Source organism: Dasypus novemcinctus, chromosome 18 (assembly GCF_030445035.2).
Source record: "Dasypus novemcinctus isolate mDasNov1 chromosome 18, mDasNov1.1.hap2, whole genome shotgun sequence".
NCBI classification, from domain to species: domain Eukaryota; kingdom Metazoa; phylum Chordata; class Mammalia; order Cingulata; family Dasypodidae; genus Dasypus; species Dasypus novemcinctus.
The window spans coordinates 56,085,049-56,106,615 of record NC_080690.1 but is presented as its reverse complement, the minus strand read 5'-3'; the positions used below and the strand labels follow the sequence as shown (position 1 = coordinate 56,106,615).

Sequence of the window (21,567 nt, the reverse complement as noted above, 5' to 3'; positions counted from 1 at the left end):
CACCTGTCTTCTCAGAGTCAAATCCTGGAAAATATATTTCACCTTGAGAAAAAGTGAAATATGTGTCAGAAACAACCTCTCCATCTAGAAATCAAGAGGTGGATGCTTTAATTCATGTTCATCTGATTTGCCCCTCCTCTGGTGAAGAAGCAGCACTATGGCTACAGAAAAAGACTGGCCATTGAGGGCTGCCAGGGGTGGTGCATAACAGTACATTATCATGGGGAAACGGACTTTGGCCCAGTGGTTAGGGCGTCCGTCTACCATATGGGAGGTCCGCGGTTCAAACCCCGGGCCTCCTTGACCCGTGTGGAGCTGGCCATGCACAGCGCTGATGCGCGCAAGGAGTGTCGTGCCACGCAAGGGTGTCCCCCGCGTGGGGGAGCCCCATGCTCAAGGAGTGCGCCCGTGAGGAAAGCCGCCCAGCGTGAAAAGAAAGAGCAGCCTGCCGAGGAATGGCGCTGCCCACACTTCCCGTGCCGCTGACGACAACAGAAGCGGACAAAGAAACAAGACGCAGCAAACAGACACCAAGAACAGACAACCAGGGGAGGGGGGGAAATTAAATAAATAAATCTTTTTAAAAACAAAACAAAACAAAAAAAAACAGTACATTATCATGAATTAAAGTAACACCACTGCTCTCTGTAGCAGTCCCAAATATTACAAGTTTGTTGCAAAAATTAATATCCAGTTATGTCACTATCATTTTGTTTTAAAACTTGCTAAGACCTTCTTTAGTATCTTCTTAGGCAAATCAATGCAGCCTGCATTCACCTTCATGTGAGAAGGTCAACAGTAAATTTTGCAGTGCTTCCCCAAGGCTGTGTGCATAGCCTAACCATCTGTCCTGGCCTGGTGGCAAAGAATCTGGCTGCATAGAAAAAACCTGTGACTGTAACCCTATTGATGATCATTTCTTAACCAGTAAACCTTTTTTTTCAGAATTAAAAGAAGCATCAGAGACAATGGTATTTTATCTTAAGAGCCTGGAATGGACAAACAACTGGGACAATCTACAAAGTCCTGGCTGTCCATCAAATTCTTAAATGTTGTTTAGTTGAGTAAAACAAAAACTGTACCCTCTGCTGTAATGGATAAAATACAATGTTTTCTCATATTAATAGAATTTGTTATATTGTTGGGGTACTGAAAACCCTTCATGCCTCATTTAGCTCAAATATTAAAACCATTATATATGTTAATCAGAAAAGGTTGTGCTTGGAAATGAGAAAACCCCTCCAGCAGGCAGCTTTGTAGAAGAAGAAAAAAAAGAGGAAAAAGGGCAATAACACAAGTTTAAGCAGTAAAGTGGGTAGTGAACCTTAACTTACCCTGTAAATTGGATGTAGCCAGTACTAATATTGGCTTTGGGTGAGGTTTATGGCAGAGGCAACATTCTAAACAAATACCCCTCGGGTTTTAGTCACGATTGCTAAAAGAGGCCAAAGTACAATATAGCCCCTTTTAAAAGCAACTATGTGCAGCATATCATGCCCTATTGCAAGTGAAAGTTTTAATGCAATAGTGTTCAGTCACTCTGAAGACTGCCATCCCTATCCAGAGGTGGACTGCAGATACTAAAAACAAGACAGGAACAATGAACTGCTGTGGGCTGCCTTCTGTGGGGGAGAGATCTATGAAAGAACATCTGGGACACCTGCCAACAGTGACAGGTAACTGTCTATCATGTCCTTGTCCCCTCCTCTAACATCTCTCTTGGGACTCTTGAGGCAAATATCCTCACAAAGATCTAGAGCCACACCACTGAAACCCAAAAGCAGCAGAGTGGCTCCACCAAAAAGGCAAACATCATGGATGCCAGACCTTGTGGTGCCTAACCTAGCAGTTCCAGTTGCCTATCACTTGCCAATAGCCCATGAACATCACCCAAGAGTGTCCATCATACTCACTCCAATGACTGTAACAATTACCTCACTGGATGAGACATATTGGCTGAGCACGGCCTCCACTAGCGTGATGACAAGTGGATTACATTGGTCCCCTCCTGCTCTCGGAAGGAGCCACACCACAGTGGAATAGAGCAGAAAAGGACTCTCACCCCTTCTAAGCCCAGGCGCCATCAAACCCTCCTGCATTCCAAGAACACCCTACCTCCTAGCCCATTACCCCTTAGCCATACACAGGAAGAATTCACTTCTACAACCCCTTATTGGCCCCAGGCTGTACTCGGACTCTAACCCCCTTCCCAATGGACTAACGTTTCCCTGCCTTATTGATGTGCTGTATAAAGTCATATCCACCACCTTCCACGAGCAGGCTGAAGTCTCTCTTCAGACCCCCGCCATGCCGGTGAGGGGGCTGAAGTCTATTCTTTAGACCCCCTCCTTTGGGAGAGCTTCTCAATAAACTTCCCGCCTGCAGTAATCAATCTCAGCATCCCAGTGAACGCCGCTTCTCTAAAACTATACACACTTGTATACACTGCTATTTTATTCAACAATATATCCTGGAAGAGATCCCAACGAGTGTGTGTAGAGTTACATAATTCACTTAAATAATTATGTAGTACTCCATTAAATGGATATTCCTTAATTTATTTAACCCAGCTGCTGCCAGATGATCATTTGGGTTGTTGCCAAGTCTTTCACTATTATAAAAAATGCTGTAATAAATATCCTTGTGCATAAATCATTTTACCCACATATGAATTCTGAGAGATAAATTCCTGAAAGTAAAATTGCTCAAAGGTCATATGTATTTTAAGTTTGAATACACATTGGTTATACTAATTTTCAATGATCTGGGATTGTACAATCAGGTCCCAAGTCCTTACCAAGAATTAACTGACCAAAATACCAGGTCCTCTAGTCTTACCTGGTTTAAGAAGACTTTCAGGGCTAGTGGGCAATGTATCTTGGTAAGAAAATTGAAAACAAGCAAAATTTTCTGTGGTTCTGAATGTACAACACTGTGATTATACTAAAAGCTATTGACTGTATGCTTTGGATAGAAGATATTAAAATTAGCACAATACTAGGAAGGAATAAAAAAGTACAGAAATAATGTAGAAATGGACTAAGGTCACATCACCGATGCTTCAGAATAGGTTTTGGCTGTAAGATTAGTAATAAAATTTGCCTTATTGTATATACTTTGTATTCTTCAAGATGTGACCAGTAATCGAAGTCTAAATTGTTTACGAGAAGTAAGTGAACTCATGATCAATATTTAAATGTTCAAGAAAAAAAAATTTAATTAGATAGTAAGAATTTACTAAACTGAGTATTAACACAAAATCTAAAGAGCAGTGAGTATGCTTGTCCATGCACAAAGCCCCCCAATCATTAAACAATGTATCAATAATTTCATGTAAAGCTAACCGTCCAAGAAGTAGCACCATGTCATCAATTATCTAATGGTTTCCTATATTCCTAGGCACTACATTCCCTGAGGAATATACATATTCCAGGTAAAGAAACAAAAAACAGAGTAATCCACAAAGGTCTTTTCTTTAAAACTTGAAAACACTCCTTTAACATTATTACTATTATTTATTAAGCTTTCAATATTCTTTTATGGACTAAATAGCCTATTTTGCACAGGTTTTGTGTAAGATACTAAAGAAAGAACAGTAATTCAAAAAGACTTGGAAACAGAGTATCTTCTCCCACACTCCTCACTTTAAGCCCTCCTTTCAGGTCTCTATTAATGGCCATTCTATGATTAAAGATAATTTCTTAAATGCTGCACTTTATAAGCAGAATGGTCAGGAACCATTTTCACATCAGTAGCGTTTGGCTCACTTCCAATTCACCTCACCTTTGCCCCTAGAGGGCATCCTCCCAGACTGAATTCCTACAACTGGAATCTGCTCCTACTGCTTAAAGCCAACATTCCCATAGCCAACGTTGTAGGATGCTGGTAATATGATCACATCTGGTATATGGAGCATTGTCAAAAGACATACAAATCTTTGTCCTTTGAAATCCAATGAATAACTTTTACAATTTTGAGATTTTACACTCTTCTAAATAATAAACCTGTATTTTTTAACAAAAAAAATGTAATGGTTTAAATTGTTTCTAGCATTACCCTAAAACTTTCTGTACATTAGGAATTGCATTTGGCTATTAATAAAAGAGCCCTGAAAAGGTAGTTTAAATTTTCTTAATGAGAAGGTAAGGGGAAGGTGGTAGCTGGTCTTGCCTTCTATGGTTGTTTTTATACAAATTATCCATCATTCATTGAAAAATTACTAGACACGCAAAGAGAGGAAACAGAAAATAAAAGTAGATCTGCTGATGATTCAGATATTGGAATAGGCAAACAAATAATTTTAAATAAATATAATTAATATGTTAAAAAGACAACTGAGAAAAAGACACATGGATGAGATGAAGAAGATACCAGAACTAGAATCCATTAAAAAAAAGCACCAAATTGACAATCTAAATCAGTAAAATACAAAGAAAATTAAGAAGCCATTATGTGGGTTTAACATGAGACCAGACAAAGCAGAAGATAGAATTACTGAAGTCAAAGAGGGGTTAGTAGGAAATATCCAAATTGAAGTACCAAGGAAAAAGAATAGAAAGAAAAGAATATAAAAGATACACTAGACAAGTGGAATCTCAGAAGGAGAAAAGAAAGATTTGAGAGGAAACAATATTTGAATAGGTAAACTGATTAAAAGCATCAACAAGTCTCCCAAGCTTAGCAAAACTAAAAAAAAATAAGTGAAAAGCAAAAACAAACAAAAAGTCAGGCACATCATAGTCAAACTGTTGAAAGAGAAAGAAAAAAATCTTAAAAGTGGCCAGAGAAAGAAAAGACATATTATCTTCAAAAGCGCAACGATAATACTTATGGCTAAAATTTCAACAGATGATGAATGGTATTCCGCTGTAAGGCCATACCACAGTTTGTCCACTTACCCATTGAGGGATATCTTGCTTGCTTCTCAGATTTGGAAATTATGGGTAAAGGTGTTATGAGCATTCATGCATAGGATTTTGTGTGGACATAAGTTTTCAGCTCATTTGGGTGGATGCCTAGGGATGCAATTGTTGGATCACATAGTAAAACTATGTTTAGCTTTGTAAGAAACTGCCAAGTTATCTTCCAGAGTAGCTATACTATTTTGTATTCCCATCAGCAATTAAAGATAATTCTTGTTGCTAAAATAAAAATAAGTAAAATAAAATAAAATTTTAACAGAAACTATGGAAGCCAGAAAAGAGGAAAAATATTTTAAAGTGATGAAAGAATTTAACTGCCAATCTGTGAAAAGCCAGGAAAACCATCAACAAAAAAATATACAACCAAAATATCTTAAAAGGCAGGTAGAAAGTAAATGGGATTAACCTGTTAACAGATTCTTGCACTGTTTGAGAAGTGTGAAATGTACTAATAAAGTAGACACAATAAGCTAAGTATGCATATTGAAAGCTCTAGGGTAAGCACTGTAAAAAAAAAAATCCCCCAAAGTTCATATAAAAATGAATAACTAATAAGATTATTAGAGAGGTGGAGGGATCACTTCGCTCCCAGAAAAAAAATCAGCTAGAGAACAGAAGGAGACTGTCCGGAGGGATGCTCTGGGGCTCAGGACACCAGAGGAAGATTAGATACCACCCAGGAGACACAGGGGCAAAGGAAAGGAGCCTCAGCTGACTGAAAAATCTCGTGAGTAGAGCTAAAAAAGCAGCAGCGGGCACCTATCCCCCTGCCTATGGAGCAAATAGCAGTCTCCAGATTGCAGCGGCTATGGATTGCAATGGCTGCAAACTGAGAGGGTTGCAGGGGTCCTATTCCCCAAGAAAGGAGAGAGGGAGGAACACAGCCTACAGCAAATTCAGATTTTGGCCAGCAGACTTGGTCTGCTGCATTGGAAGGGTTGCACATTCCCAGAATGGGCTGGACATTGTTTGCACTGAGAGCCTGCAGGAAGCTAAAGGTAATTTGCCTTCTCAAACCACACCCCCTTACTGCTCCAAGCGGGCTGCTGAGGAGGCAGAGGGAGGGAGGGATCAAGGATGGAGATCAAGGATGGAGAAGAGCTTCTGAGAAAGTTTGTAAGGCTTGGCCAATCCTGAAGTCATTGCTTCTGTACCTCCCAACTCTCCAAGAGGTTACTCTGAATGCATTCCCCTCCTGCATCTGGGGTCTGATCTGAGAGGGCTGCCAAAAAATGCCATCTGCTGGCCACCAGAAAATGCATGAAAAGGGAAAATAAATAAATGCAAGAGGCAAGCAGGTACCTTTACTGCCACTCTCTCCAAGGCCATTGAAAACTGACCTGCACTCAATTATTGGGTCCTTATCCCTGGTTTGAGCAGTTAAACAAGGGCAGTCCTAAATATCTAGAATGAGTTGAACCAAGAGTCAAAGAGCAGTGGTAGCACACAGCTACTTAACAGTAAATCCCTAAGCAAGAGAAAGAAATTGATCATCAGAGTAAACACAGCACCAGAAACAAATGCCTAGACATCAGCAAAAGATTATAAGCCATACTAAGAAATGGAAGAAATGGCCCAAGAAAAGGAATATATCAAAGCCACAGAAGAAACACAGGATTTGAGACACCTAATCAATGAGATGCACACAAATTTCTAAAATCAAATTAACGAGTTGAAAGGAAATATAGCTAATGAGAAAAAGGACATCAAGAAGACACTGAGCAGGCACAAAGAAGAATTTGAAAACCTAAATTAAGTAACAGGGCTCATGGGAATGAAAGACATGATGGGTGAGATCAAAAACACATTAGAGGGAAATGGATGTGGCTCAACCAATTGGGCTCCCGTCTACCATATAGGAGGTCCAGGGTTCAATGCCCAGGGCCTCCCGGTGAGGGCAAGCTGGCCCATGTGATGAGCTGGCCCATGCAGAGTGCAGGCCCACTGGAACGCTGCTCTGCACAGGAGTGCTGCCCTGCATGGGAATGCTACCCTGCACAGGAGTGCCGGCGGATGCTGACAGCTGGCGCAGCAAGATGACACAACAAGAGATATAGAGGAGAGAAAATAAGGAGACACAGCAGAACAGGGGAGCTGAGGTGGTGCAAGAGAGTGATCACCTCTTTCCCACTCTGGAAGGTCCCAGGATCAGTTCCCAGAGCCACCTAATGACAGTACAAGCAGACACAGAAGAACACACAGCGAATGGACACAGAGAGCAGACAACAGTGGGAATGTAAGGGGGGGTAGAAATAAATAAAATAAATCTTATAAAAACAACAACACATTAGAGGGAAGTGGCTGTGGCTCAGGAAATTGAGCTCCTATTTACCATATGGAGGATTGGTCCTCAGGACATCCTGGTAAAAAAAGAGAAAAAGGCATCCCAGATGTGCGCAGTGAGGTGCAGGCCCCTGCGCAGTAAAGCAACACACCAAAAAGATGATGATGCAGCCAGCCAGATAGAAAAAAATAAAAAACACATTAAAGGGAAGTAGATGTGGCTCAAGAAGACAGTGAGCTGGTGTGATGGACAGGCATGGCAAGCTGACGCGACAAGAGACACAAGAAGAAAAACATGAGAGACATAACAAAGCAGGAAGCGGAAGTTCCCAGTGCCTCCTAAAAGAAGACAAGCTGGACAGCAAGCTGATGTGACGGGCAGGCGCAAGAAGCTGCCACAACAAGAGACACAAGAAGAAAAACATAATGACAGACCCAACAAAGCAGAGTATAGCGGTGGATTAAGCGATTAGGCACCTCCCTCCCACATCGGGAGGTCCCAGGTTTGGTCTTGTTGCCTCCTAAAGAAACAAGGAAGACGAACAGACACAGCAAGTGCAAACAGTGAGGAAGAGGGGAGAAATAAAGAAAAACTCTAAAAAGAAAAAACACATTAGAGGCATACAACAGCAGACTTGAAATGATAGAAGATGTGATAAAGAAGACAGAACAGCTGAAATTAAAAAGAGAAAAGAACAAAGAGAGAAAAGTATGGGAAAAATTGAGCAGGGGTCAGGGAGTTGATTGATAACACAAAACACAACAACATACATATCATGGGAGTTCCAGAATGAGAAGAGAAGGGAAAAGGGCAGAAAGAGTATTTAAGGAAATAATACCTGAAAATTTACCATCTCTCACGAAAGAAGGAATTTACATGTATAAAAAGCTCAGAGGACCCCAATCAGAATAAATGCAAAGAGGGAAACAGATGTGGCTCAGACAATTGGGCTCCCGTCTACCACATATGAGGTCCAGGGTTTGATGCACAGGGTCTCCTGGTAAGGGCACACGGAGTGCCAGCCCCACAGGAATGCCACCCCGCACAGGAGTGCCACCCTGCGTGGGAATGCCACCCAGAGCAGGAAAGCCACCCGGCACAGGAGTGCCGGCCGATGTGGAGAGCTGGCACAGCAAGATGAAGCAACAAGAGACACAGAGGAGAGAAAATAAGAAGACATAGCAGAGCGGGGAGAGAGAGTAACTGCTTCTCTCCCACTCCAGAAGGTCCCAGGATCGGTTCCCGGAGCTGCCTGATGAGAATACAAGCAGACACAGAACACAAAAAGCGAATGGACACAGAGAGCAGACAATGGGGGGAACTGGGGGTGGGGGTGGGGGAGAAATAAAAAATAAATCTTTAAAAAAAAGAAGAAATGTGAAGAGACCTACTCCAAGACACATACTACTCAGAATGTCAAATGTGAAAGATTAAAAGAAAATTCTGAGAGTAGCAAGGGAGAAGCAAACCATAACATACAAGGGATGCCCAGTAAGAATTAGTGTGGTTTTCTAATCAGAAACATGGAGACAAGAAGACAGTGGTATGATACAATTAGGACACTGAAAGAGAAAACTGCCAGCCAATAATTCTTTTTTTTTTTTTTAAGATTTATTTTATTTATTTCTCCCCACTCCTTCATTGGTTGCATTTGCTGTGCCTGTTTGTTGTGTGCTGGTCTTCTTTTTAGGAGGCACCAGGAACCAAACCCAGGATCTCCCTTGTGGGAGGGTGGTACCTAATTGCTTGAGCCACCTCCATTCTCTGCTTTGTTGTGTCTCTCATTCTATTTTCCTCCTAGTGTCTCTTGTTGCATCAGTTCAGTGGAAAATTCTTTATCCAGCAAAACTGTCCTTCAAATATGAAGGTGAGTTTAAAACGTTCACAAACAAACAGAAACTAAGAGAGTTTGTTAAAAAAGAATCCACCTTTGCAAATATTTGGAAATAGTAAAGGATGCCTTACAGCCTGAAACAAAAAAACAGGAGAGGGAGGCTTGGTAGAGAATACAGAAGAAAGAATAGCAGAAAGGGTAACCAAAAGAGTAAAAAAAGAGATGAAAATAAGACATGGCATATAACAAAAAATAAAATGAAAGAAGTAAAAATGCATTTACAGTAATATCATTGAATGTGAATGGATTAAACTCCCCAATCAAAAGATATAGGCAGACAAAATGGAAAAAAACAAACAAACATGAGCCATCCATATGCTGTTTTCAAGAGACTCACTTTAGACCCAGGGATACAAACTGGCTGAAAGGAAAAGGGTGAAAAAAAGAGACTCCAAACAAATAGTAACCAAAAAAAGAGAGCATAGCTAGCTATACCAGACAAAACAGACTTTAAATCCAAAAAAGTTATAAGAGATACCAAAGGTCATTATATATTAATAAAAAGGATAATCCACAAGGAAGAATTTAAAAAGAATAAAATGTAACACTGGACTATATAGCATAGTGAAACCTCATGTAATATAAGTATGGTTAATGTTGCACTATAAGACTTTTTCTGGGAAGCAGACTTGGTCCAAAGGATAGAGCGTCCACCTATCACATGGGAGGTCCGCAGTTCAAACCCCGGGCCTCCTTGACTCGTATGGAGCTGGCCCATGCGCAGTGCTGATGTGTGCAAGGAGTGCCCTGCCACGCAGGGGTGTCCCCTGCGTAGGGGAGCCCAACGCACAAGGAGTGTGCCCCGTAAGGAGAGCCGCCCAGCGCGAAAGAAAGTTCAGCCTGCCCAAGAATGGTGCCACACACATGGAGAGCTGACACAAGATGATGCAACAAAAAGAAACACAGATTCCTGGTGCCGCTGATAAGGATAGAAGTGGTCACAGAAGAACACACAATGAATGGACACAGAGAGCGGACAATTGGTGGGGAGGGGGGAGGCGAGATAAATAAATTAAAAATAAATCTTTTTAAAAAAAGACTGTTTTTCTTTGAAACTGAACAAATGTACATTAATGTTACAAGATGTTAATATCAGACAAAAATACAACCAAACAAGCTATGCACAGTAGTATATAGTAATATATTAACAATCTTCCATTAAGGATAGAAAAAAAGGAAATACACAAAGTGAAAGGAACTAGACAAAAGGTACTATATACTTTTTTACTCCATATCTATACAAAATATAAAGAGAAATTGGAACAGAATAGCAGCTATGTACACAGGGGAAGCATAGAGAGATTGAGAGGTGATAATGAAGGGGTAGAGCCTTTTTTGTTTTTTATTATTATTATCGGAATAATGAAAATGCTGTGATTATGGCTGAAGTGATGAATGCACAACTATATGATTATACCAAATACCACTGATTGTACACTTTGGATGGAATGTATGCTTTATTAATATGTATCCAAAAAATTGATTAAAAAACTGCAAAAAAAAATTTATGTGAAAGAGAATGGGGCCAGAATAGCCAAAAACATCTTGAAAAATAAAAAAGAACTTGGAGGATTCACATTTCCTGACTTTAAAGCATATTACAAAGTTAGAGCCATCAAAATGGCATAGGGGAGCAGATGTAGCTCAAGGGGTTGAGCACCTGCTTCCCACAAGGGAGGTCCTGGGTTTGGCTCCTGGTGCCTCCTAAGAAAAAAAAACAACAAGTAAACAAATGGGAAGAAAAAAAAACAACAACTTGGGAGCTGATGTGGCTCAGTGGTTGAGTTCTGGCTTCCCATATATAAGGTCACAGGTTCAGTCCCCAGCCCCAGTACCTTAAAAAAAAAACACAAAAAAGCCAGGGCCATAAAACTACTAGAAGAAAAGATAGGAAAATACCTTAAAGATCTTGTGGTAGGTAGTGGTTTCTTGGATCTCATACACAAAGCATGAGCAACAAAAGAAAAAATAAATAAATGGGACATCCTCAAAAAAATCAAACACTTTAAAAAAAACAGTATACTGTTGGCTTAAAGACAGATATATTGACTAATGGAGTTGAATTCAGAGTTCAGAAATAGCCCATCATAACCTCTATAGCCAACTGATATTTGACAAGGTTGCCATGTCCACTCAACTAGGACAGAATAGTCTATTCAACAAATGGTGCTGGGAGAAATGGATATTCATATCCAATAGAATGAAAGAGGACCCCTAGCTCATATCTTAAACAAAAGTAACTCAAAATTGGTCAAAGATCGAAACACAAGGACCAGGGCCATAAAACTTCTAGAATAAAATGTTACAGAAGCACCTTCAAGATCTTGTGGTAGATGGCGGTTTCTTGGATCTTACACCCAAAGCACAAGCAATGAAAGTTGATAAATGGGACCTCCTCAAAATTAAAAACTTTTGTGGGAAGGGCATGTGGCTCAGGTGACTGGGCTCCCACCTACCACATAGGAGGTCACTGGTTCAGATCCCAGTGCCTCCTAAAGAAGACAGCGAGCTGGTGCAATGGGCAGGTATGGCAAGCTGACACAACAAGGGGCACAAGAAGGAAAAACATAATAAGAGACTCAACAGAACAGGGAGCAGAGGTTCCTGGTGCCTCCTAAAAAGAACACAACAAGCTGACCTGATGGGCAGGCCCGGCGAGCTGACGCGACAAGAGATGCAGGGAGAAAAAAACATAATGAGAGACACAATAAAGCAGGGAAGAGAGTTGGCTCAAGTAATTAGGCACCTCTCTCCCACACCAGAGGTTCTGGGTTTGGCTCCCAGTGCCTCCTAAAAAAAAAAAGGAAGATGAACAGACACAGCAAGTGAAAAACAACAAGGGGGTGGGGAGAAATAAATCTTTTTAAAAAAACAAAACTTTCGTGCCTCAAAAACTTTGCCAAGAATGTGAAATACCAGCCTATTCAATAGGACACAATATTTGGAAACCACGAATCCAATAAGGGTTTAATATCCAAAATATATAACGAAATCCTATAACTCAATAATAAAAAGACAAACAACCCAATTAAAAAATGGGCAAAGACTTGAATAGACATTTCTCTGAAAAGGAAATACAAATAGCTAAAACGCACATGAAAAGATTCTCAACATCACTAGCTATTAGGGAAATGCAAATCAAAACCACAATGAGGGAAGCAGATTTGATTTAGCTCAACAGATAGAACGTCCGCCTACCACATGGGAGGTACAGGGTTCAAACCCAGGGCCTCCTGATCCACGTGATAATCTGGCCCACGCACAGTGCTGATGTGCGCAAGGAGTACCATGCCACGCAGGGGTGTCCCCTGCGTAGGGGAGCCCCACATGCAAGGAGTGCGCCCTGTAAGGAGAGCCACCCAGTGCAAAAAAAGTGCAGCCTGCCCAGAAGTGGTGCTGCACACACGGAGAGCTGATGCAGCAAGATGACGCAACAAAAAAACCCCACAGATTCCCAGTGCCACTGACAATTATAACTGGACACAGAAGAATATACAGCAAATGGACACAGAAAGCAGACAAATGGGGGGGGGGATAAAAATAAATAAATAAATCTTTTTTAAAAAAACACACAATGAGATATCATTTTATACCTACTATAATGGCCTCAATTAAAAAATCTGAAAACTACAAATGTGGGAGTGGATGTAGAGAAATAAGAACACTTATTCAATGCTGGTGGAATCGTAAAATGGTGCAGCTGCTGTGAAAGACAGTTTGGTGGATCCTCAGGAAGCTAAGTATAGAACTTCCATATGATCCAAAAACTCTGTTTGCATCCCTGAAAGTAGGGATGCAAACAGACATTTGCACACCGATGTTCAAAGAGGCATCATTCACAATTGCCAAAAGATGGAAGCAACCCAAATGTTCATCAACCAATGAATGGATAAACAAAATGTGGTATAAACATATGATGGAATATTATATGCAGAAATAAGGATTGAAGTCCTGATGCATGCAACAATATGGATGAACCTTGGGGACATTATGTTCAGTGAAATAAGCCAGACACAAAAAGACAAACACTGTATGATCTTCACTGATATAAACTAATTATAATAACCAAACTCGTAGTGTTAGAATCTAGAATATAGGTTACCAACAGATAGAATGGGCTATAGAATGGGGAGCTCATGCTTAATTTGTGCAGAATTTCTAATTAGGTTGATTGTAAATGTTTGGAAATGGATAGAGGTGATGGTAGCACATTATTGTGAGTGTAATTTACAGTGCTGAATCCTGTGTGTGTTTGAGGTTGAAAGGGGGAAGTTTTGGGTTGTGTATGTTACTAGAAGGAAAGCTAAAGGATAAAACATAGATCTATATAACACCATGAACCCCGTTGTAGACAATGATTGTGGTGAATAGCACAAATGTAAGAATGTTCTTTCATGAAATTTAACAAATGTACATCACTATTTCAAGATGTTAATAACAGGGTGGTATATGGGCAAAAATATACCTAATGGAAACTATGGACTATAGTTAACAGTAATATTTTAATATTCTTTCATCAATTATAACAAAAAATACCACACCAATGCTAAGTATCAATAATAGGGGGGTAAATGGGAATGCTCTATTTTTCACATGGCTTTTATGCCTATAACTTCTCTAATTTAAAAAAAGCTACAATTTTAAAAAAAACATTATGCTAAGTAAAAATAAAGAGGCAGAATGCACTGCATATGGTATGATTCTATTTGTATAAAACTTAAATATAAATAATTCTTAGAGGCAGAATTAGATTAGATTACTGAGGCCAGAGATTAGTAGGGATAGAGAAGGACAGAGGGATTGAGAGGTGATTATTAAGGGATATGGAGTTTTTCTTTTTGGAGTAATGAAAATGTTCTATAATTGATTGTGGTGATGAATGCACAACTCTGTCATTATACTAAAAGCCATCGACTATACACTTTGGATGGATTGTATGGTATGTGAATAAATTTCAGTAAATCTGCTTTAAAAATCCAGAGTAGCAAGGGTAGTCTTTAAATATAAAGTGTGATGGAACAAGGATATTTGAATGGAAAAAATGTAATCTTTATCCTTATCTCTCACCATACACAAAAGTTAATTTGATAGATTATGGACTTAAATGTCAATGCTAAAGCTATTAAGCTTCTAAAAGAAAACAGAAGAATATGTTCATGGCCTTGGCAGTAAGCAAAAGATTTATTTTACAAGACAGAAAAAAGCATGACTCATAAAAGCCAAAAGACTATAAAACTAGAAAAATGGGGATAGATAATCACAAAAAAAGATGTTAAAAAAACATCCTTTAATATATGGAAAAAATGTTCTTACACTCTCATAATTGGAGAAATAAGAATTATGTCAACACTGAGATACTATTTCTCACCTGTTAATTGGTAAAAACAAAAAATTATGATACCACATTCTGCTGACTAGGCCTTTGAAGGGACATCAGCACTCTCACATATTGTCAGTGAGAATGAACCATGACATGATAATTTTAGAGGGAAATTTGGCAATATCTAACAAAACTATATGTGCACTTAACTTTTGACCCAACAATCTAGGAATCTAACCTGAAGATCCACCTCTAAGAATACAAAATTACATATATATATATGTCTATTTATTGCAGCACAATTTTTAGAAACAAAATGTTGAAAACCACCTAAATGATCAAATGGTCATACATAGGAGAGTGGGTGATTAAACTATCATTAAGTCCACGTAATGGAATATTATGTAGCTTCAAAAAATAATTGTTTTTTTTCATATTTATTCTTCCATTCTGTGGGCCCTGGGATGGTGATGTCCACTCCACCTCTATATCGAGAGGGGGCTTAGATTCCACATGGATGATGGATGCAATTCTCCTGCTTGCAGCTGTAGGCACTGTCAGTTCCCTGGTGTGATGTTTGACCATCTTCACCTCCCTGTTAGCTGACCTGCATAAGTCCAACTAACCAGGGAGTAGGAGCTGCAACCCTGCTAAGGCTCAGGGCCCAGCTGGCACATGGACAGTCCAGAAATTCAAGTCTCCTGAGTATACACCAACCCCAGGACCAACCATAGGTTCAGTAAAAGTGACAGAAGAGGCATGTGTAGAAACGTCACATCTAAGTCCAACTCCATCACACACAGGGACACAAATTCTAAAGTAGGGCCCACTAACATGGTACTGAGCTCCAGAGCTATCTGCCATGACCATATCCCTGTGGGCCTCCATAGCCCTCAGGAGCACCAGTACTTGGGGTTGTATCCACTTTGGCTGTTTCTGGGATCCTCCTGAGGAGTGCATAAGTGTGACCCCTCTGATGACCTCCTGGCTCTTTTTTGAAGACTCTTAGACATATAAACTCATTTGTCTTTGCCATTTCCCCCTTCAAAAAATAATTCTGTATATCTCTATGAACTACTGTGGAGTGATTTCCAGGACATATCTATTGAACCTGGGACCTCATACATGGAAAGCAGGTGCTCAACCACTGAGCTACACCAGCTTTGTTAAGTGAAGAAAACAATGTACAAAGGAATATCTATATAGTATGCTATCTTCAATGTACAAAAAAGAAGGGATCATTGAAAAGAAAGAATTAGCTCATTTGTGCAAAAGATAAACCAGAAACTAATGAGGTTAATTTTGTACAGAGAACGGAGGGGGGGTGGGGGGAGGGCGACACCAAGTTAATGTTTTCATACTCAAAATAATTGTGACTTTACAATCAACCGGAATATGGTAGGAAATCAAATGAGTAACAAAACCATACTGAAGGGGATGGGAAAGAAAAGGACTAAATTAAATAACTTTGGAAAACATTTTAAAATTATATACTGTAAGGCTAAAGACAAATCGAGGTGCGCACGGATATTATCCTCTAGTTATTAAATTTGTTTTTCACAAGGGTATGGATTAGCATTATGAGTATTCTAGAACTGAACAAATTATTGATACTGAGCGGGTTTCTCACTGCCGAAAATTACAAATGATCAAAGCTAGAACGAACCTAATGGAAGACAATTTTCTCATGTTTCTGCACATCTGTGAGCAGAGGCACTAACTGCTTTTGTTTTAGACTATCTTTCCAAGGATGTTTATACGGGAAACAACCTGGAAGATAGAGATAGTCTCCCTCCAGAGCAGAGGTTCTCAACAAGGGGTCCGTAAGCTTGAATTTAAATTAAAAAAAAAAAAAACCACGAGATATTATTCTTGTGGGAATGTGTTGGTGTGGGTGTGATATATTTATTAAATAATACACAGTATAGTGTGGACTTAGTAAGGGGTCCATGGTTTTCACCTGACTGGCAAAGGGGTCCATGGAACAAAAAAAAGGTTAAGAACCCCTGCTCCCCTGCTCCAGAAGAAAGGGCAGCATGCTTGCTGGCCATTATAAAATATTCTGATTCCGCAATAACTTTTAACATCACCTACAATGCATTCTACCTGGAGTTAGGCAAGACTTCACAGGTTAAAAGCATGGTCCTCACAAAACTCTCTCACTTTAGACATCAGTCAAAAGTACAGGAGTTCCCAGGCCACTTGCACTTCTGACTAACTGACTACCAATTTGGAAGATCCCACCACCCCCTCAGGTTAGAAAATTTGCTAGAACAACGCTCAGAATTCAGGAAAGTACTATTCTTGGGATAAGTTTTATTATAGTAAAAGGATAGAAATAAGAGACCCATAGGGCGAGGTACAGGAAGGTCTCAAATACAAGCTTCCATGTCCTCTCCCTGTGGGATCAGAATATATCGCTCTCCCTATACATCTATCTTTATTAACAATCAGGGAAGCTTTGCTCAAGTTTTGGCGTCCACTTTTCACTGGGGTTTCATTACACAGGCGTGCTGGAATCAATGCCCACAGGGTTAATCTCAATCTCGTTCCTACCTTCCCTCCACCTTCCTCCAGGTAGACTGGGCTAATATGACTGGCTCTAAATCCAAATCCCATAATCACATGGTTGGTATTTCTGGTATGCCCAGCCCTACCCTAAGACTATCAGTGAGGTGGCCTCCATCCTGAGCTGTCTCTTAGAAAAACTACCAGGTAAAGTCTGGGGTCCACCATGATAATGAAAAACAAACCTATCTTGGAAAAGTCCAAGGGTGTAGAGATTATTAGTCCCTAGGAGCTGGGACAAAGGCCAGACCTCTTTTTTGGAGGCCAAATTCCTTTAATACAAGTTCTCTAAACTCAAGGGAGCATAGAAATACGTGAGTGTGCAGGTGTCACCTGGTGGTCTTTGCATTACACTGTGGGTCCAAATGAACAGGTGCAAGAAAATGTTAACATTCTGGCTACTACTATTACTCTGATCATTAAACTGTCTTTCATCTCTGACCCAAGAGTCTCATGTCTTTTGCCAGCATCTGTTAAACTGTGGCAAGCTAACTTGTTAGCTTACAAGTAGGGTAAAATCTCAGACACTTCATAGTTTTGGTTTTGTTTTTTTTTTTTAATTAATTAATTTTTTATTTAATTCCCCCCCCTCCCCCAGTTGTCTGTTCTCTGTGTCTATTTGCTGCATCTTGTTTCTTTGTCCGCTTCTGTTGTCCTCAGCCGCACGGGAAGTGTGGGCGGCGCCATTCCTGGGCAGGCTGCACTTTCTTTCGCGCTGGGCAGCTCTCCTTACGGGCGCACTCCTTACGCATGGGGCTCCCCTACGCGGGGGACACCCCTGCATGGTACGGCACTCCTTGCACGCATCAGCACTGCGCATGGGCCAGCTCCACACGGGTCAAGGAGGCCCGGGGTTTGAACCGCAGACCTCCCATGTGGTAGACGGACGCCCTAACCACTGGGCCAAGTCCGTTTCCCCACTTCATAGTTTTTGACAGAATCCTGCATTATTAGATTGGAATCAAAAGGATTGATATGAACTGATGGTTTTTAAAAATATTTACAAATAAACAGGTAAGTAGCTAGGTATATATGTGTATATAGGCGTTCATATATTTCCTAGTTCTGTTTACTCTTAGGAACTAGAGCAATGACATTCCAGGCGCAATGAAAATACCTAGGGCCCAGATCTTGGTTTATGAATGTATTCTCCAATTAAAAAAACCAAGCCTCCTTGGAGAAATTACTGATTCCAGGACTGTAGCAAGAAAAGTACAAAATGAGCCTAAAACATCTTATGACATCTGAGAATAAGAAAGTGCTAAAAGAAAACAAAATAAATGGCATATTAAAAGGGCACAAGAGTCAATTTGAAGGAGCTCCTAATGGCCAAATCTGCTCCTAATGACAAAACAAATAACAATAATAATGGGTTACAACCCACAAAATAAAATAACTATCCATGAGTTTATAAATAAATAATTGAATAAATATATGGGAAAGAAGCAACAGCTCTTTCTTACAGCAGAATTTAAATTAATAAGTGTAGAGGAATGCTGGAAAGAAAATTACCAATAGGCAAAGAGGAAAGTGGTAATTGTTACAAGAAATATCAAAGGATGTTAAAATTAATGCGCAAAAAAAATGGGTGAAAGTATGAAGAGAAACAGGATTTTTGCATAGTCTCAAAGTATCTCCTCACATGAAACTTATTAATTAAAAAGGGAAAACAGTAATTTTACAGAAGAGAATGCAGAAGGACACCACCATAACCAAGTGATCAAAGTTAACATTACTAGTAATGACATAGTTTAACATATATCTCCTGATATGACACACTGAGAAAAACACAACATCATTTGCATGATTTTCTTGCCAAAAAAAGTACAGTCTAAATTTAGCCATATGAAAACAATAGACAGACCCAAATTAAAAGACATTCTACAGCAAAGCAGCTGTAGCTCAGTTGTTGAGCTCCTGTTTCCCACGTATGAAGACCCAAATTCAATCCCTGGTACCACCCCTCAAAAAAAACAAAACAAACAAACAAGATATTCTACAAAATAAGTGGCAAATAATCTTCAAAAGTGTCAAGGTCATGAAAGATAAACTAAAGTATTATCTCAGATGGGAGGATATTAAGGAGACAAGAAATCTAAATCAATGTGGATATCCTGGATTGGATCCTGGAACAGAAACTGGTAAGACAGGGCACTGATAAAACAATTAACAAAATTTGAATAAGGTCTGTAAATTAGTTAAAAGTCTTATATTAGTGGGGAGTGGATGTGGCTCAAGTGGTTGGGTGCCTGTTTCCCATATGGGAGGTCCTACGTTTGATCTCTAGTGTCTCCTAAAAAAAAAAAAAGGCAGCCCCAAACAAATGAAAAAAATTAAAAACCAACTCAGGGGCGCCTATGTGGCTCAGTGGTTGAACACCCACTTCCCATGTACAGGGCACTGGGTTCAATCAATCCCTGATACCAATAACAATGAAAAGAAATTTTTAAAAAATAATTGTGCTGTGGGCACCTGGGGCACTTGGGTGAATATTACATTTGCATTATTTATATTATTTTCACAATCTGAGAATGAAAAGATTTTTAAAATGAAAAATTAAGACAGGGGGAAATGAGCTTAAAAAGTCCTGACATACACTTCAAAAAAGAGGATAGCCAAATGGCCAATAAACGTATGAAAAGGTGTTGAAAATCATTACACATCAGGGAAATGCAAATTAAACCACAAAGAAATTCCACTATACAATCACCAGAATGGCTAAAATGAAAAGACTAATAATACCAAACAACCGAGAGAATGTGGTTCAACTTGAACTCTTATACACAGTTGGATCGAGTATAAATTGATTGGTACAACCACATGAGAAATAGATAGTATCTACTAAACATCTGCCTACCCTATGACCTAGCATTTCCATTTCTAAATATTTACCCAAGAGAAAAGCATTCACATATACATCAAAAAAACATGGCATAGAAGCACATCATAGAAGCACAATTTGGAATAGCCTGAAACTGAAAACTACCCAAATGTCCATCAGGAGTGTAAGGGGTTATTATAATATATTCCCAAATATAGTGAGAACTAACTACAGTTAAACTGAACCGTATGGATGAATCATTCACAAACATAAAGTGGAATGAAAGAATCCAGGCACAGAAGAACACATATTATAAAACTCTGTACATGCGCATGTATCTGTATGAAGTTCAAGAATGGGTAAAACTGATTAATGGTACTAGAATTCAGAATGGGGGGTAGGGGGAGTAGTGACTGGGAAGTGGCATAAGGAAACTTCTTGGGTGCTGGGGCAAAGTTCTTTATATTGATCTTGGCAATTGTTATACAGCTGTGTACTTAAGATTTGTGCACTTTATATATGATGTGGTGACTTGGAGTTATGTACCCTAAAATAGCTTGGTTTTTTTTGCTTTTCTTTTTTTAATTTCTAAAATCTTTTTTTTAAGATTTATTTTATTTATTTATCTCCCCCTCGTTGTTTGTGCTTGCTGTCTGCTCTCTTTATCTGTTCATTGTGTACTCTCTGTTTCTGCTCATCTTCTTTTTCTTTTAAGAAAGCAACAGGAACTGACACTGGGACCTCCCATGTGGGAGGGAAGCACCCAATCACTTGAGACCTGCTTGTTGGGTCTCTCATTGTGTTTCCTTGTTGTGTCTCCTCATTGCGTCATCTTGTTGCATCAGCTTGCCGCACCAGCCCGTTGCATCAGCTCACTGTCTTGCTCATTTTCTTTAGGAGGCACCAGAACCAAAACCAGGACCTCCCATGTGTTAGACAGGCATCCGACTGCTTGAGCCACATCCGTTTCACAAGCATGTTCTTAATCTCAACCCATTCCTGTGGGTAAGACCCACTGTAAATAGAACCTTTTGATGAGGTTACTTCAGTTAAGGTGTGGCCCAAGGGAATCAGGATAGGTCTTTTTTTTTTTTTCTTTTTTTTTAAGGTGGTACAGGGAACCCGGGACCTCATACATACAAAGCAGGTGCTCAAACACTGAACTAAAACTGCTCCATAAACTAGGTCTTAATCCCTTACTGGAGGCCTTACAGAGAAGGCCAGAGAGAAGCCACTAGCAGCCAGAAGCTGGAATTCAATGGAACCCAGAAGAGAAAGGAGAAGATTCCACCATATGCATTGCCATGTGATGGAAAAATTAAGGAACCTCAAAGATTGCCAGCCAGTCAGAAGATACTAACCCCAGGATAAAGTAAGCCTTCTGGCCTCTGAAACCATGAGCCAATAAATTCCTGTTGTTAAGTCAACTCATTACGTGGTATTAACAGATAGAAAACAATAACAGATGGCATACCTCATAAAAATAATAAAAAGTATCAAGGTCATGTTTCGGTAGGAATAAAGAGCAGTAAGATGTATCAAAATCTGCTGTGCAAGTATATATTTGTGCATCTACTTTGTTAAATATTTTGGCACTAATTAGTAAAGTGGAAGATACAGTATCCCAATAATTCCACTGGTAGGTAAACTCATGCACATCAGCAACACTATTTATAAAAAACTGGAAATAACTCAAATGTCCATTACTACTAGAAGAGATGAATAATGGTAGTATACTTCAAAGGCTGGAATATAATA

At 39.6% G+C, this 21,567-nt stretch overlaps 1 protein-coding gene across 1 annotated transcript in view; it reads right to left on the bottom strand.

Moving 5' to 3' along the window:
• Positions 1 to 21,567, bottom strand: part of LOC101445220 (zinc finger protein 82 homolog) — a 106,636-nt gene that overhangs the window by 83,591 nt on the left and 1,478 nt on the right. The gene's annotated exons all lie outside the window — the stretch shown is intronic.